Genomic DNA, 19,057 nt, shown 5'->3' with positions numbered 1-19,057 from the left:
GGAGTCTTTACCAAGACTGCCTTCCGCCTATTGGTCCTTCGCGGACGTGTTTGATAAAAAGGAGTCGGAGGTGCTTCCACCACATCGTCCTTACGACTGTGCCATCGACCTGCTACCAGGAACCACGCCTCCTCGGGGACGGATATACCCCTTGTCCCCTGCTGAAACATGGGCCATGTCCACCTACATCACCGAGAATCTGGCAAGGGGACTCATTCGGAGATCCTCGTCTCCTGCTGGAGCAGGCTTTTTCTTCGTTAAGAAGAAAGAAGGTGACCTGCGTCCCTGTATTGACTACTGTGGACTAAACCAGATCACCGTGAAAAATGAATACCCACTGCTGCTCATTCCCGAATTGTTCGATCAGCTTAGAGGAGCTCGTGTGTTCACCAAGTTGGATCTCCACGGTGCCTACAACCTGGTTCGCATCCACTCCGGGGACGAATGGAAGACCGTGTTTAACACTCGTGACGGGCACTACGAGTATTGTGTGATGCCCTTTGGTCTGTGTAACGCCCCGGCAGTCTTCCAAGAACTAGTGAACGACGTATTCAGGGATTTCCTCTACGTCTGTGTGGTCATGTTTCTTGACGACATCCTGGTCTTCTCTCCGGACCTACTGACCCACAGAGAAAACGTGCAGCTGGTTCTTCAAAGGCTGAGAGAGAACCGCCTGTACGCCAAGTACGAGAAATGCGTGCTCGAACAGTCGTCTCTTCCCTTCCTGGGTTACGTGATCTCCAACATCGGTCTGCAGATGGACCCAGAGAAGGTCTCTTCCATCCTCAACTGGCCCCCTCCTTCCAGGCTAAAGGCTATCCAATGCTTCCTCGGTTTCGCCAATTACTACCGTCAGTTTATTCCTCACTTCTCTGCTCTGACTGCGCCTCTCTCGGCCTTGACCGAAAAGGGGGCTAACCCGAAGGACCGGCCACCGGCGGCTGACGCTGCATTCCGCTCCCTGAAGCAGGCCTTTGCTTCCTCTCCTGTTCTCCATCGTCCAGAGTTGAACCGACAGTTCACCTTGGAGGTGGATTCCTCCTCCTCAGAGGCCGGGGCAGTACTCATGCAGCAGATCTACACCGGGAAGATGGTCACTTGCGCATTCTTCTCCAAGAGCTTCTCGGCACCTGAGCGCAACTACACCATCGGTGATCGAGAGCTACTGGCTGTCAAACTGGCATTGAAAGAATGGTGCTACCTCCTAGAGGGTGCAGTATACCCCGTGATCATTTACACTGACAAGAACCTGGAATACCTGCGGTCGGCTCAAAGACAGATCCCACGACAAGCCCGATGGTCCTTGTTCTTTGCCCGATTCGATTTCCAACTCCATTTCCGGCCCGCGGATAAGAACGTGCGGGGAGATGCCTTGTCCAGGTCCTTTGTGCCAGTACAGCAGAAAGAGGAGGCGTTCCAACCTATCATTTGTCCCAGCAAGGTCATTCCGGTGGCTCCTGTCACTCAGGCTCAGATACCTCCTGGGAAGGCCTATGTCTCGGAGACCGACAGGCAGAGAGTCTTACACTGGGGTCATGCCTCGAAAACAGCCCGCCATGCTGGCCAGAAGAAGACATGGAGTACGATTGTCCGTCACTATTGGTGGCCATCTCTTCGCAAGGACGTCATCTCCTTCGTCTCAGCCTGTCCATCATGTGCCCGGAACAAAAGGCCCAAGCACCTTCCCTATGGCCATCTTCTGCCTTTGCCAATCCCCTCCGTACTGTGGCGACACATTGCCATTGACTTTATTACGGACTTGCCCTTTTCTTCCGGACATACAGTCATATGGGTTGTGGTGGGCCGTTTCTCTAAAATGGCTCATTTCATCCCCATGGTCGGATTGCCCTCCGCTCCGGAGCTTGCTGACGCCTTCATACAGCACATCTTCTGGTTACATGGCTTTCCCGCACACATTGTGTCTGACAGAGGAACTCAGTATACCTCACGCTTCTGAAGGGCCCTCTGCAAGCATCTGGGAGTGTCCCTGGACTTTTCTTCAGCCTACCATTCTCAGTCAAATGGCCAAGTGGAACGAGTCAACCAGATCCTGACTTCATTCCTGCGCCACTATGTCAACGCCCATCATGACGATTGGTCCACCCTTCTTCCTTGGGCTGAATTCTCCTACAACCATCACGTCAGCGAGTCCACCTCCAGCTCTCCTTTCCATGTCGTTTACATACTTCAGCCTTCCATTCCTTTACCAGTATCCTCGGCTTCTGATGTCCCCGCTGCTGATGCCCTGACCCGAGACTTCTCTGCCATATGGAACACTGTTAAGACCTCTCTTGAACGCGCCTCCCTGCGGATGAAGCGACACGCCGACAAGAGGCGTCTGGATCCACCGAAGTTCTCTCCAGGCGATCTGGTCTGGCTGGCTTCCAAATATATCTGATTAAAGCTGCCTTCGTAAAAGTTGGGTCCTCGATACATTGGGCTGTTCAAGGTTGTCAGCAAGATCAATGAGGTCTCCAAACTGCAGCTCCCGGCCAAGATGCAAATACCAAACTCCTTTCATGTCTCCTTGCTCAAGCCAGTTGTTCGTGGTCCCTTCTCCGATGACGCCTCTGCTGCTCCTCCTCCTATTGCTGGCGATGACGTTTATGTGGTAAGGGATATCATAGCCATGAAGACCGTGCGGGGCCGGCAGTTCTTCCTGGTGGACTGGGTGGGTTATGGCCCCGAGGACAGGTCCTGGGAACCCCGTGAGAATGTTGGCACTCCCCTAATTCGTGCCTTCCTGTCCCGGGGAGGGGGGCGTGGGGGAGGGGGTTCTGTCCCACTCCCCGGTCCCTGTGTTGCGCTCCCCAGTCCCCATGGCACGCTCCCCAGTTCCCAACGGCGCTCCCCGCTCACCACTCCTTTCCCCGGTCCTCCTTTCCACGGTCCTCCTGCTCCCTCTCCCTCGCCGGTGTCCTCCATGCGTCCCCACTCCAGGCGCCCCTCTGCACCGCAGGACACTCTGCCCGGCACTCCTGCTTCTTCGGCGCCGCTTCCTTCCCTGGTCTCAGGTACTCGGGCCTCGCGCATGCGCGTTAGGGCACGCGCGCGGTCATTGACCCTCTCTTAAAGGGCCAGCGTCCAGAAACAGGATATTGGCTTGCAGGTACAGGGTATAAGAGCATTCTTCTTCCAGGTGGGCGTGGCCTGTTCTACGTGTTTAGTAAGCTAGGAGTTCAGGTCCCCTTTTGCCTTGTCCAGTATTAACCCTTGTCTGTCTCGCAGAGCCCGTCCTGCCACGCCAACCGGTCCTAACCACGACTGCTGCTTAACTCCTGTCGGTGACGGTCAGCTGAGGACTCCACCATCTTCTTCAGCCTGTAACAGGCTCCGATCCCCAGCTCCAAGTGGTGACTTCCGCCCTCTCATCTAGCTGGATTCGGTTCCACCTGTCATCTCCACCCGGCACCTGAACCAGAGCCTTGTTATCGGGACTACCATCTGGAACCCTGTGACCTCAGGGACATCTTCCTTCCTCTTTCCTAAATGGACTGTGCCTGTACAGCTAGTGCTTCGGCTACCGTGCATCAAGGCCCTCTGGCGGGGTGACCGGACAGTCCCTGTATAGGGGTTAGCTCCGGGTTGCTCCACTGGAGGAGTCCGGTGCATGGTCCAGAGTATCCACCACCAGGATCTTACACATTGTCAGCGCCAACCATCTTTGTAGCTATTTAAAAACTGTATAGGAGGATAAAGAGGTCCTTCATATGTGCCCACTCAGCAATTGTGATTTGCCCCACATCCGCACTGCATAGTCCCATTCTATACCTCATGGTATAGTGCACCAGGGCTTGCTGGTCCAACATGTGCAAAGTGGAATTCCACCGTGTTGGCACATTATATATCAACTGGTTAACCGGTAGGCTGAATGACTTTCGCAGCCTTGCCAGTCAATTAGTCATGGGGTGTGTAAGTGAGTATACAGCGACCGTGCCTTCTGCAGCAGTGCATGCACGCCAGGATAGTGGGCTAGAAATTTCTGTACAACCTTATTGAGGAAGTGAGTCATGCAAGTCACATGTGTGATGTGACCCAGGCATAGGGCCGCCAACAGGTTTGCATCGTTATCTCACATGGCCTTCCCTGGCTCCAGGTTCAGTGGACACAGTCATTGATCAAACTCTACCTGGATAGCAGGTCCACAACTCTGCCGCTGTGTGACTTGCTTCTCCAATGCATATTAATTTCAATACTTACTGATCATGTTGAGCCCTGGCTGAGCTGTATGTAGGTGGGTGGGATTCTTTCTGCACTCTTGAAATGCATGTTACATTAAGGGAGTGCTTGAGGGTGCAGGTGGAGAACCTAGAGAAGGTTGAAAAAGCAGAAGCAGTGGAGGAAGCGGTAGATCCAAAGGTTTGTACCGCAAGTCTTGGGGATTTCAACACTTGGGAAGCAGCCCCTTCCCCGCCTGCCCCCCCAAGTCACCAGAGTAACCCAGTGCCCAGTCAGCAAGATGTAATGCCCATGGCATTGCTTGCTCATCCAAGTGTCAGTGGTGAAATGCAACCTGGGAGACACAGAGTTTTCCAAGTAAAAGGTAATGTTTTCTGTGACATGATGGAGTAGCACAGACATAGCTTTATTAGAGAAGTAATGGGACTGGACAACTGGTACTGGGGGAATGCGATGGCCAGGATTTCAGAAACCTTTCACGTAACCAAAACTTCGGGACTGAGGGCTGGTTGCTGTGCTGAGTGAGGATGAAGTAAGGTGTATATCACTGACCGGTGGACTGTGAGGGAGGTGTAGGTGGAGATGTAATGCTGGATTGACAAACATATTGTGAGCTTGATGTCATTTGAATAACAGCTGATGGGCTCTCACTCACCCCAACTGTAGTGGTTAAACAAGAGGAGGTTCCGAGGTCAGAGACCTGTGTGAAAATAGTTTTGATGGTGACACGGAAGGGGAAAGAAGCAGCAGATGCGGTTGATTGGTTGTCAGGTGGTTGGATAGGTCTGGTAGTCCACATTTTAGCGCAGTAAGATTCCCACAGTTATTCATGTTGGTTGCCTATGTGCCAGTGTATGCATGTAGTGGACAAATTATTTGAATTTTTGCCTTTACCAAGTTGTTGTTTATAATGTTGGCAGATAACGAAAGTTGAGTCATCCTTTTTCGGTCTCAAAAAGGCACAGGTTAAGCAACCCTTCTTTCGAACTGCAGACCCGTGACCACTGCTCGCCACAGCCAGAGTTGTGGCTGAGGATGCAGTGCTACTCATGGTTGAACCACTTTGTACTGCAATTCCCAATGTAACATCCTCATCTTCCTCGTCATCTGCTGAGCTACACAGCTGCATGCCTCTGGGTTCACAACAATTGGTATCTACAACTTCATCGTCATGCTCTATGTTGTCCCACTCCTCCTCTTCCAGAACTGACATCACAGGCCAGTATGCATGTGTCTCAGGTATCTGAGTCTCATCATCATCACCTCCACCTCCAGGGGTTAACATCCGTTGACGATAGTCGGGATCCACCTATGTGTAGTTCCCCACACCCAGATTACCAGTTGGAGATGTGTGATACTGGGGGAAACAAGTGTAATTGGAGTTACACCTCTAAGGATTGAACTGTGTGTGATGTTCAGGTGCAGAAAGAGGAGGAGAGGCCATTTGATGCCGCATTCACTATCCACTCTAGCACATGTAGTTTATCAGCCTCATTTCGAAGTTAAAATGAAGTGCGGCTACCAAAGTAATCTAGTGGAGTAGGCTGTCCATTAACGGAAGTTGTCTCATTTCTCTTGGGATAGGGTGAGACAGTCTTTGCTCACTAGATCAACATTATAACATCCCACACATACACCTCAAACACCCTGCCTATTCATCCTTCCACCATCACCTTGTCGTGATTTACCACTCATAGTTGATCTACCCTTCCCTTTCAAACAGATGTTTCGCAACCCTACGCCCACACCTGTCAGACACCTAATTGTATGAAAGAGAAAAAGAATCCATATATAATAGTAAAAGCACAACCATGTAATGAAAATATTTATAATAACCTTTATTAACACTCAAATAATAAAATTAAAAACATTTAATAACAACAACACAATGTTTCAAGGTACATCAGAAAACCCCAAGGACATATTTAATATCCTGTACAGATACAGTAAATAATTGATGCTGATTTTCCTACAACCAAAACATATACTATATTAAATAGTGGCTCAGATATGTAATACTGCTAGCACAGACAGTGAATCATATATTTCATACAAAGTATGATCTGCTGAAACAACTAGGTAGACAATAGTTGCCGAAGGGTGCTATGCTGTTCTGACTATCATTAGCTGGTTACTGAGTAGCAGCTACATCAGGTTTTAATTCACCTACAGTCAGGATCAGGACTATAATCTACTGGTTCTCAAATTAATAATGGGATACCAGTATGTTTATTGCTTGAGATTTAAAAAAATATATTACCGCCTAGAAGGTATAATATGGTAACATAATTCCTATATATTATATGTTTACATGGAATATATTATGGGTTAATATTTTTTCTAGAGGCTATATGGTTAAAATTGTGACGAGTGGGGGGGAGGTTATTCTTGTTTATCTAAACACATGTGCAATCATTTGTTTAATTATTACTTTCCGGTGGCTATGATTTTTATTTATTTATATGCCTTTTTTAGTCTGTGTTATCATGTCTTTGAGAAAGGACATAGTCCGAAACGCGTAAGCAGGACAATATTTCTGGAACATGTACACTGATAATTTTTTAATGATGAATTAATAGACATGAATTTTTTATGAAGGACGGACCATGGGGTTTTTCCCTCCTTTTTACCAAAAGGGTTAGTTCCCTCACTGAGCCAGTAGCAAGGAGAATTGCTCGGGTGGGTGGAATCTTAGTATGCTTAACGGTTGTTACCTTAGAATCTAGGCATAGTACTGTTGCAAATCAGCTAGAGAACATACCAGAAACATCTAGGGGGAACTTTATCCCTGTTCCAGTGGGCTGTATGGGAATAAACTGACAGGAAACAAACCTGTAGGATAACCTGTAGAAAAATAGAGAAGAGAAGAAGAGCAGCGGTGTTTTTCAGGTGTCAAAGCTTGGAAGCAGGGAAATCAGGCATGGTTACATTTACTTCTTTAATCAGAAATCAGGAACATCACTTCACAACATGTTTCGGCAGCATACTCCGCCTTCATCAGGCGATAACTGTCAATAGCGGTGGGGAAGTTTTATAGGGAAAGTTCAGCTGAAATTTGATAATCACAATTAACCCATGAAGAGTGATCAGTCTAAATATACTGCCGCAACATGTTGTGAAGTGATGTTCCTGATTTTTGAATAAAGAAGTAAATGTAACCGTTCCTGATCTCTCTGCTTCCAAGCTTTGGTGCCTGAAAAATACCGCTGCACTTCTTATCTTCTCTACCTACTATCCTTAATCAGGGGGCAAGCGGATTGGGCTGACTCAACGAGGAGCCTTCCCAAACTAAAGGACCTGCCACTCTAGAACCTGCGGTGGTGTCACACATCACATGACCGGACGATTGTAGAACCCAGAATCCCTCGGGCGTGTGGTGGGTGCTACACACCAGCAGCATTCACCAGGGTTGTGCAAGGACTGCACAACCCTTTCAGGTTAGTGGTTCTAACTTCATCCCCCTTCACTGGAGCACCAGGTGTTACACTAGGAGTACCCTTCTGTTTCTCTTTTTATAACTTATAGGACAATAACCTTTTCCTACCCATAGTATTCGAGTTGATAAAGAGCGTTATTTCAGCTCACCGTTATTCAATGGAGGTAAGCTATTCCAAGGCAGTGCACGGACAATGTATAAGGCAGACTTGTAAGGGTCCCATTACATGTAGCAACGCACCAGCGATCCGACCAGTGAACTGATCTAACGGGGATCGCTGGAATGTCGCTACATGGGCGCTGGTGAGCTGTCAATCAGGCAGATCTCCACAGCGATCAGAGATCAGCCACCAGCGACCCATGTAACGACGGCTCCCTGCTGGCTACCGGAGGAATCTCCTGTAATGCCAGGCCTGGATTCAGTTACCTGCTTTGCACTCCGGAGCTCTCAGCTGCAGCCTGGTCTGATCTCAGAGTTTGAAGGACTGCACCGCGAGCGCCAAGCGATTGGTTCCCCGGTGATTGCGGTTCAGTTCATAACAGCTGCAGACAGACCGGGCTGCAATCCAGAGTTCAGGTGAGAGCACCGGAGATCAGCCCGGCATGTCTTCAGCTGTCATGAACTGAACCGCAATCGCTGGGGAATCAGTCACTTAGCGCTCACGGTTCAGTCTAGGCTGCACTCTGGAGCCCAGGTGAGCGCTCCAGAGTGCAAAGCAGGTAATTGAATCCAGGCCTGGCATTACTGGAGATTCCTCCTGTAGCCAGTCCAACGCTGGGCACTTGTTGGTCTCCCGCCATCAAATACGTCGATGCGTGCTGCACAGGGGGAGACCAACGAGCAAAAAATGGTCCTGATCGTTTTATCACGATCAGCGACCTCTCAGCAGGGGCCCACTCGCTGCTGCTTTTCACACACAGCGAGATCACTAACGAGGTTCCTGATACGTCACAAAACCTGTGACGTTTCAACGATCTCGCTAGCGATCTCACTGTGTGGGATGGGGGCTTAACAGAAAAGGAGGATCCAACAAGAATGAAATAAACACTCTTTTAATTCAATATCTCCATGAATGTGTAGCTGGATCCTCTTTTTCTTTTCAATAGTATTCGTGTGTATGAAGTAACTTGTCTTGTAGGTTACTCACATACAGCTCAGCATTGAGTTCACCATCAAACTTGGTTAAGTATCCAATGCCTTTGGCTGCAAAACAACCACATATCATTAGGGTTCCTCCACCAAACTTAATAGTTCCTTCAATTTTTCGATCAGTTAGCCCCTTTATCTCTTGATTCTTTCAACCCCTGTGCACCCATCAGAGCCTAGTCTACTGACTTTTGTCTCATCACAACAAATCACCTGTTTCCAATCTTCAACTGTTCACTTTTTGTACTGTTTTGTAAACACGAGCCGATGCTTCTTATCACAATAATAAAGTTGAGGTTTCTTCACCTTTTTTTGGGCCACTATTTCAGACTTGTGCAACAGGAATCACATTGTGTTTGCATGGACATCTGTTATCTTACTGTTACAAAGCATACGAGCCAACTCTACTGATGTGGGTGTCGCATTAGACCTTGTAATGAACCGACTTATTGACTGTGATATTTTTCCAGGACATCCACCTCTTGGCTTGGATGTACGAACTTCATTTGAATGGATGGACAAACATCAATTCATATTTTTCCAATTGTCATGGCACTCACATTGTGCTTTTTGGTAATTTTGTTGGCCGAGAGACCACTATTGATGAACTGGATAATGATGTTTCTCTATTTTTGGGAAATCTTCTTTATGGCTGCTCCTCAATTTGAACCAGTGACTCTTTACATAGCAATCAACCTAATAACATACTAAGTAGAGTTGAGCGCGGTTCGCGGTTCGAGGTTCTCCAGTTCGCGGTTCGAGTGATTTTGGGGGCTGTTCTAGATCGAACTAGAACTCGAGCTTTTTGCTAAAGCTCGATAGTTTTAGATACGTTCGAGAACGGTTCTAGCAGCAAAAAGACAAGCAAATTACTAGCTGGCTTTCCGCTGTAATAGTGTAAGTCACTCTGTGACTCACACTATTATGAAATTTCAGCGTATAGTGTGCGGGAACAGCGCATTCAGATCACTGCTGTTTGGATAATGGCCATCGCCATTTTTTTTTTCCTTGTCTTCCTTCCCTAAGCGCGCGTGTAGTGGGGCGAGCCAGCATGTCAGCCAATCCCAGACACACACACAGCTAAGTGGACTTTTAGCCAGAGAAGTAACGGCATGTGTGATAGGATGTCCATGTCACATGTCCATGCAATAGAAAAACGGACATTTTCCTCCAGCACGCCATTATCTGCCTTCTGCGTCTTGGTGTCAGTCACCGCTGGCGTAGCTCCTGTCTCCGATACTGCTGTGTACGCTCTATACACAGCGCTATACAGAAAAGGGATAGAAGTTTCTATTAGTCCTTGTAAGGGCTAATACCGGCAGGGTCAGAGCCATAGGTGACAGTCAGGTCCGTGAAAACAGATTTTAACAGCTACACAAGATGACAGCGTCTGTGTAGCTAAGGTCAGGGATTTCCTCGCTGCATTTCCCCATTAGGAGGGATAGAAAGGGAGGCTTCCTTTCCTCTACCCAGACCCACAACCCTGCCACTGTACCCTCCTGCCCTTTGCACACTCAAACTCATTGATACTAAGCCATTATACTAGCAAACACTGAGGAAATTAGTGGCATCCTAAAAGTGGTTGTTGGACTTCCATTAATGTCCCACTGGTGTAAACCTATGTGCAGCACCTCTGCATTGCACACTCAAACTCATTGTTACTAAGCCATTATACTAGTAAACACTGAGTAAACTTAGTGGCATCCTAAAAGTGGCTGTTGGACTTCCATTAGTGTCCCATTGGTGCAAACCTATGTGCAGCACCTCTGCATTGCACACTCAAACTCATTGTTACTAAGCCATTATACTAGCAAACACTGAGTAAACTTAGTGGCATCCTAAAAGTGGCTGTTGGACTTCCATTAGTGTCCCATTGGTGCAAACCTATGTGCAGCACCTCTGCATTGCACACTCAAACTCAATGTAACTAAGCCATTATACTAGCAAACACTGAGTAAACTTAGTGGCATCCTAAAAGTGGCTGTTGGACTTCCATTAGTGTCCCACTGGTGCAAAGCTATTTGCAGCACCACTGCATTGCACACTCAAACTCATTGTTACTAAGCCATTATACTAGCAAACACTGAGTAAACTTAGTGGCATCCTAAAAGTGGCTGTTGGACTTCCATTAGTGTCACACTGGTGCAAAGCTATTTGCAGCACCACTGCATTGCACACTCAAACTCATTGTTACTAAGCCATTATACTAGCAAACACTGAGTAAACTTAGTGGTATCCTAAAAGTGGCTGTTGGACTTCCATTAGTGTCCCACTGGTGCAAAGCTATTTGCAGCACCACTGCATTGCACACTCAAACTCATTGTTACTAAGCCATTATACTAGCAAACACTGAGTAAACTTAGTGGCATCCTAAAAGTGGCTGTTGGACTTCCATTAGTGTCCCACTGGTGCAAAGCTATTTGCAGCACCACTGCATTGCACACTCAAACTCATTGTTACTAAGCCATTATACTAGCAAACTATGCTGCCAGTTTATGGGCCGTAGTTGCATTGTCAGGGATAGTTCTTGTTGTTTATTCTGCTGTTAATAAAGATAAACCACCACTGCAATCTACACCACCTCTCAATTTTTACTACCACATTTTAAGTGCACAATCTTGTCGCAATCAAAATGAGTGGCAAAATGACAGATGCTGGTGGAAAGGGGAAGGTGGCAAAGCTCCATTAACATCTGCTGAAGATAGACCATCTTCCAGCAAAAGTAAGATGTCTACTACTTACCGTGGACAATCTGATGTGCTCCCTTTTTTATGGAGACGAACAACTGGAACAAAGGTAGATGATGGCCAAAAAAAGAAAATGCTTGAATGGATCTCAAGTGGTCCAACAAGTGCCCTCTCCTCCACATCAACTACCGCATCCAAAAAACACCAGTCCTCTGAGTTGTCATCCCAATCACACTTCCTTTCTCCCAGCTTTGAAGTCTCCATCCGCCCTGCACAGTATGGTGGAACTGAGATGGCTGAGTCTGCAGAGCTGTTCAGTCACACTATAGCCTGGGAATCAGAGGTCTGCTCCCAAGCTACAGTGAGTACAGACCAGGAAATGGTCTGCAGTGATGGCCAGAAACTTTGTGACTCAGATTCAGGCCGTGATGACCAAGTTTCTGAGCATAATGTTGACCCTTAATCACAAACTGAAACACCTGTTGTAATAGACAATGAGGAACATACTGATAACGATGAGACGCAGATACCAGATTGGGATGACAACTTAAATATTCGGTCAAGGCAAGAAGAGGCTCGGTCTGAGGGTGAAGGGAGTGCAAACACAACAGTTGATGAGGAAGTTCTAGATCCCACCTACTGTCAACCCACAGTCAGGCCCTCGAGGAGGTCAACAGAGACGGTGGAGGAGGATGCAACTGACAACAAAGTTACCTTGCGCCTTCCTGGATAGAGTCGGAGTACTAGTAGCATGTCTACAACTAAATCCTCAGCCACCATTGTGCCTCTGAGCACTAGTCGGGGTTGATCAGCAGGTCGCATGCCCTCTAAGCCTTGCTTAGTCTGGTCCTTTTTTGACATAGCAAAAGATCGCCCAATTTATGTGATCTGTAAAATTTGTCGTGATTCTGTTAGTAGAGGGCAAAACCTCAGCAGTTTGACAACTTCTTCCATGAATCGTCACATGAATAAATATCATATGCCCCAGTGGGAAGCTCACCGTGCTGCAATGCGGCCTAGCGGAGCGAACCATCCACCGCCTGCCCCTTCCAGTGCATCCGCGCGCTCTTCATCTTCTAGGACTGTGGGGACCACTGTCACACCTGGTTTTCCACGCACAACTTCCACCACTGTAACCGCAACAGGAAGTTTGCTTGGTAGGTCGTCAGTTGGTTTGGAAGGGGAATCAAGTGCGTGTGTACAGCTCTCTCAGACATCGATAGCACCAACGTTGGATGAAGGCAACATCGTGTCTACGCCTGCACTTTCCTCCCAAACCTGCATTTTTCCAGGGACACCCTACTCAACACCGTCTACACACAGCAGCCAGATCTCTGTCCCTCAGATGTGGACAAATAAAAGGCCATTTCCTGCGACCCATGACAAAGCTAAGAGGTTGACTTTATCCCTCTGTAAGCTCTTGGCTACCGAAATGCTGCCTTTCCGCCTGGAGGACACACAGGATTTTAGAGACCTTATGTCTGTCGCTGTGCCCCAGTACCAGATGCCCAGTCGCCACTACTTCTCTAAGAAAGGTGTGCCCGCGCTACACCAGCATGTCGCACATAACATCACCGCTTCCTTGAGAAACTCTGTGTGTGACCGGGTGCATTTCACCACCGATACTTGGACCACTAAGCATGGACAGGGACGCTACATGTCGCTGACTGGGCACTGGGTAACTATGGTGATAGATGGTGAAGGGTCTGCTGCACAAGTCTTGCCATCCCCACGACTTGTGTGTCAATCCTCTGTCTGTCCAAGTTCCGCCACTGCTTCTGCCTCCTCCACCTCATCTGGGTCCTCCACCTCCGCCCCAAGCCTGCCTGGTCAGGCCACCAGCGTTCTCACTGCGCAGAAGGAATCACGCACCCCTTATTACTATGCTGGCAGCAGAGCGCAACGGCATCAGGCGGTCTTTAGCTTGACATGTCTTGGAAATAGGAGTCACACAGCGGCTGAGTTGTGGGCAGCTCTGGAGACTGAGTTTAATAAATGGTTGTCTCCACTCAACCTGCAGCCTGGTAAGGCCGTGTGCGACAATGCTGCAAACCTGGGTGCGGACCTTTGCCTGGGCAAGGTGACACACGTGCCTTGTATGGCTCACGTGTTGAACCTTGTTGTCCAGCAATTTTTAACACACTATCCCCGCCTAGATGGCCTTCTGAACAGGGCACGAAAACTGTCTGCTCACTTCCGCCGTTCAACCACCGCTGCTGAGCGACTTGCATCGCTCCAGAAGTCTTTCGGCCTGCCGGTTCATCGCCTGAAATGCGATGTGGCGACACACTGGAATTCGACTCTCCACATGTTACAGCGACTGTGGCAGCACCGCCGAGCCCTGGTGCAATACGTCATGAAGTATAGCCTGGGCCAACAAGATGCAGAGGTGGGGCAGATCACCCTGATGGAGTGGTCTCAGATCAAGGACTTATGCACCCTTCTGCACAGTTTCGACATGGCGACGAATATGTTAAGCGCTGACAATGCCAATATCAGCATGACAATTCCAGTCATTTACATGCTGGAGCACACGCTTAACACTATTCGGAGTCAGGGGGTGGGACAACAGGAAGGGGAGGAACTACAGGAGGATTCATATGCGCAAGACACAACAACATCACCAAGGTCCAGATGTTCATCATCACCAACATGGCAGGGATGGGACCATGGGGACAGGGATCAACAAGGGCGCATGGTAGCAGGCGAAATGTTGAGGAAGGTGCAGGAGAACATGAAGAAATGGAGGACGAACTGTCCATGGACATGGAAGACTCAGCGGATGAGGGAGACCTTGGTCAAATTTCAGTTGAAAGAGGTTGGGGGGAGATGTCAGAGGAAGAAAGAACGGTTAGCACCTCTATGCCACAAACACAGCGTGGACTTGGTCCGCATGGCTGCGCAAGACACATGAGTGCCTCCTTGCTGCACTACCTCCAACATGACCCTCGTATTGTCAAAATTAGAAGTGATGATGACTACAGGCTTGCCACACTATTAGATCCCCGGTACAAGTCCAAATTTTGTGACATAATTCCAGCCATAGAAAGGGACGCACGTATGCAGGAGTATCAGCAGAAGCTGTTACTCGATCTTAGCTCGGCTTTTCCACCAAACAACCGTGCAGGTGCAGGGAGTGAATCTCCCAGTTGTAACTTGACAAACATGGGACGGTCTCGTCATCTTCAACAGTCTACCCGTACCAGTAGCACCGTATCTGGTGCTGGTAACAGCAATTTTATTGAATCTTTTCATAATTTTTTTAGACCCTCCTTTGCAAGGCCACCAGAGACAAGTCTCCCTTTTTTCCAAAAATTGGGCCACACACACACCCACCCCTTCAGTGGCAGTACTTTTGCCCCAGTTGTACAGCTAGATTTGCATCAAGCACATTCAAAAATACGCCCTACTTAACCGTCCCCAGGATGGCACCGAGGTAGGTAGCCCAGTCTTTCCTGATCCCAGCTCTGTGCATCTTGGATCAAGTTCCATTTTTTTCCCATCTGAGCACATGAGCTTCTCCTATTTGTCCTTTGCATCATCCAGATGGTCACTGTCAGTCTTCAAATGGGCCTGAATATGTGCTGTTGTGAGCTGGGGGACCTTGCGGGTCCTGCAGGTTTTAATTTGTGATGGCGTAGTTTGTTACTAATAGTAATCTTTGAGATTATGGTTCCAAATCTCTTCAGGTCATTGACCAAGTCCTCCCATGTAGGTCTAGGCTGACTCCTGACCTTTCTCAGAATTTTCCTTCCTCCACGAGGCAAGATCTTGCATGGAAAAAAAACAAACAAAACTTAGGTACTTAGTAAACACTGTTTTTTGATCAAAAAAAGCATAAAGCCATCCCACCGTGACAAGGTATACCCAGTTTTGATAAAAAAATAGTGTTTACTAAGTATCCACTGGTAATAGAGGCAGACCATGCGGCTGCTCCGGGTTTGTGACCTAAAGGGGCCTGGATAGTGTGTGTACTTTTACTTTACTCATTCCCAGCACAGGAGGGCTGCCCTGGGGAGGTCACAAAACAGCTGATTAAGGGGGCCCACACTGTTTGTATAGCTGCAGGCGCCAACACAGAGGTGCAGAGACCTACTCACCCACACTGCACACAACGTGACCTCTGTTGAAGAGGGGGGAGTGGCCAGGCAGTGTCTTCTACCAGTCAGAGAGCTGAGAGAGCTGCCAGGAGTAGAAGAGCCAATCAGGAGACGGGGTGGCGCTTGTTCAGTTCAGCCACGGGAAAATGAAAATATGGAAAGGAAAAAACAGAGCAGGAGAAGGAGCAGAGACCTGACAAGGAGACAACAGAGCAGAATCAGTAGAGACCTGACAAGGAGAGACAACAGAGCAGAATAAGCAGAGACCTGACAAGAAAAGAGCTAAGCAAACAAGAAGAAGCTGAGAGCAGAAGCACCAGGCAGAAAAAGCAGAGGACAGGACTTGAACACAGCCAGGAGGAGCCATAGGAAGTGGAGGCAGACGCCAATAACATCTCTCACAGCATAATGTGCAAATGTCTGTCTGTAACACTACAGAAACTGCCCTGTACTGTGACATCCCTGTGTGTAATATCTCTGTACTAAAAGGAAAACCATCAGCAAGCCCTAAGTAAACGCTCTGTGCAGCACTATGCAACAGAGCATGAAGCAAAGCCAATATACCAGTGCTGTGCAACAGAGCAGATGTGGCACTGCAGAGGGATATCAGAGTAGAAAGGAAACCCCAAGTATCAATGCCATAAGCATGGGGCTTCCCTCCTACTCTGATATCCCTTGTGCAGTGCCACATTTTGGTATATTGGCTCTGCTTCATGCTCTGTTGCACAGCCCTGGTATATTGGCTCTGCTTCATGCTCTGTTGCACATCGCTACACAGAACGTTTACTTAGGGCTTGCTGAATGTTTCCCTTTTACTCTAATACTCTTTTGCAGTTCCTATATTAGGCTCATCAGGCCTGCTTTATGCTATCCCACACAGAGCATTTATCTCAGTCCTCCACCCCCTTCTCTTAGTGCGGCACATGTATAATTCTGTTCTTCTTGGCATAGTTTTGCACTAGTTGTCCTAATCTATATCTGTACAGGGATTGATAGTTCCTGATTCAGTGGATCATCATACTGTGTATATGATCCTATGTGTTACTTTTTTCGTTATTTGGATCACATGGATGCCCTGACATGTTAGCAGTAAGCTATAATAGCCTGTTATTATAGCTCAGGGCAGATCAAAGTGTGCCTACATGGGACCTCAATGCTGGCTAGTGTAGATAACGTAGGACACGTCATGCACACAGGTTTCAGAAGAAGGAGGACATAGATGGCCAAAAGAGGAGGTGCCGGTACCAGAGAACCGAGACAGACATCCGACCAGTCTGCACCCCACCACCCCCTTAGGTGAGTATGATAAAGTGATTTTTACGTTCTACACAGTGGTCTGGGCTCTTATATACAGGATGTTAGAATGCTGTATATAAGAGCTCACTGGTGGTGGCTGCAGCTTATAGGCCCGAAATCTTGTGACAGGTTCCAGTTAAATGATTTTATTCTGTGTGTTTACTGTCCTTTTGGTTTTATTAAAGATTGTTATATTTTTTATCTAGCATTTCCATTTTCTGGTGTGGGCATCCATTATGTGTGAGTTTTTCTTCTTCTGTTTTGGTCGTATTGTGATCATGCAGGATGCTGCACTCGATTTTCTTGATTTAGTCTGGGTGTGCACCCCATTTTTGTATATATATTTTTTCTGTACTGTGACATTACTGTGTGTATTGCCCCTGTACTGTGACATTACTGTGTGTATTATCCCTGTACTGTGACATAACTGTGTGTATTATCCCTATATTGGGACACCACTGTGTATTACCCTTGTACTGTGACATCATTGTGTGTTGCCCCTGTACTGGAACATCTCTGTATTTATTATCCTTGTACTCTGACATCACTGTGTGCATTATCCCTGTACTGTGACACCACTGTGTGTATTATCCCTGTACTGTGACATCACTGTGTGTATTATCTCTGTACTGTGACATTACTGTGTGTATTATCCCTGTAAGGTGACATCACTGTGTGTGTGTGTGTGTGTGTGTGTGTGTGTGTGTGTGTGTTTGTGTGTGTAACGAGGCGAGCAGCTCTGACTGTTTTGTGATTAAAATGGACATGGAGACTGACATTACACAGGATGGTGCTGCCACTTTGTGGACAAGTGCTGCAACTGCTCGAGAGGTGGACGCTGTAAATCTGATCCCCTCCCTCAGGCACTTGTTGTACAGGAAGTAAAAGTGCGGGAAAAGGACACTGAGCTACTGGAGCTGGACCTGAGCAGACCTGCCTCGGACTGCCCTCATCGCTGAAGTGTGAGGGATTGCCAGAACTGCTGCAGACGGGATACTGGACTCAAGGGACCTCCGGACCGTCTCCTTCCTCCGTACCAAGAGACTGTAAGCTAGTCCTCTGTTGAGAGGGCTGAAGATCTTCCCACTTCTCTCCCTTGGAGTCGCCGCCGTTTACCCGGTGTCCAGGCCTGCTACGTGGAAGCCCTCCCTCCTTGTGTTTTGGACTGGTAATATAGCCTATAGGGCAAGTCAGGGACAGAATTCTTGTTTATCATTGCTGTTTTTTTGTGTTCCGCGCCGCGCGTCTAAAGTTAAAGACCCGGATAGCAAACCCTGGTTATGTGTGCTGCTAAGCCAGTGGCGTGTGTCATTGAGATGTTTACCAGTAAAGAAATGTACCCTTACATAAAATCCGAGCGTGGGGATTTTGTTGGCGCAGATCATGGGAACTCAGCCGCGGCCTTACCCGAGGTCACTTCATCTGTATTACCCCTGTACTGTGACATCACTGTGTGCATTACCCCTGTACTGTGACATCACTGTGTTGCCCCTACACTGGGGGGGATTTGCGGTGTGAACCCACTAGTCTTTGTGCAGTGGACTTTTCTCAGTAACAAGACGGTGCTTATTTAGACTCTATGTGGTGATAATATTTGGGCATGGTGTGGCAGCATTATTTTGCAATGTATAGTAGTGTTATTGGTTTTTATATGGTGGGTGCTGTTCAGTATCATTATGTAGAATGTGTTATTTGGTAATTGTATGACTAGTTTGTTGATGCATTACTAAAAAGAAATGTTGATATTTATAGATTTGTATTATTTAATTATTTTTCCGTCAGCAGTAAATGTATCACTAATTACTGTGAGACACTTTGGTAGGACTATTATTTATTACTGTTTACTCTGGAGATCTTTGGTTTGTTGGCTGATTCCACTGTTTGCAGGTGCTGCGGTGCTCTGTGAGCATCAGGCTCTGCGGTGCTCAGCGAGCGTCAGGTTCTGCGGTGCTCAGCGAGCGTCAGGCCCTGCGGAGCTCAGCGAGTGTCAGGCCCTGCGGTGCTCAGTAAGCGTCAGGCGCTGTGGTGCCTGCGAGTGTCAGGGGTTGCGGTGTTCTGCGAGCGTCAGGCATCCCACACAGTCGCAAAACAGGAGCACAGGCACACAGCAGTGCCTAGACTGGTGCTCTGCAGATGGAGCCACGCCTGGTAATAGTCTACTTACTGGACTGGTAGATGTATAGACTAGCTAGAATAAAGATTAATTCATAATT

Source organism: Anomaloglossus baeobatrachus, chromosome 1 (assembly GCF_048569485.1).
Source record: "Anomaloglossus baeobatrachus isolate aAnoBae1 chromosome 1, aAnoBae1.hap1, whole genome shotgun sequence".
Classification (NCBI taxonomy): domain Eukaryota; kingdom Metazoa; phylum Chordata; class Amphibia; order Anura; family Aromobatidae; genus Anomaloglossus; species Anomaloglossus baeobatrachus.
Note: the sequence above shows the minus strand (reverse complement) of the source record.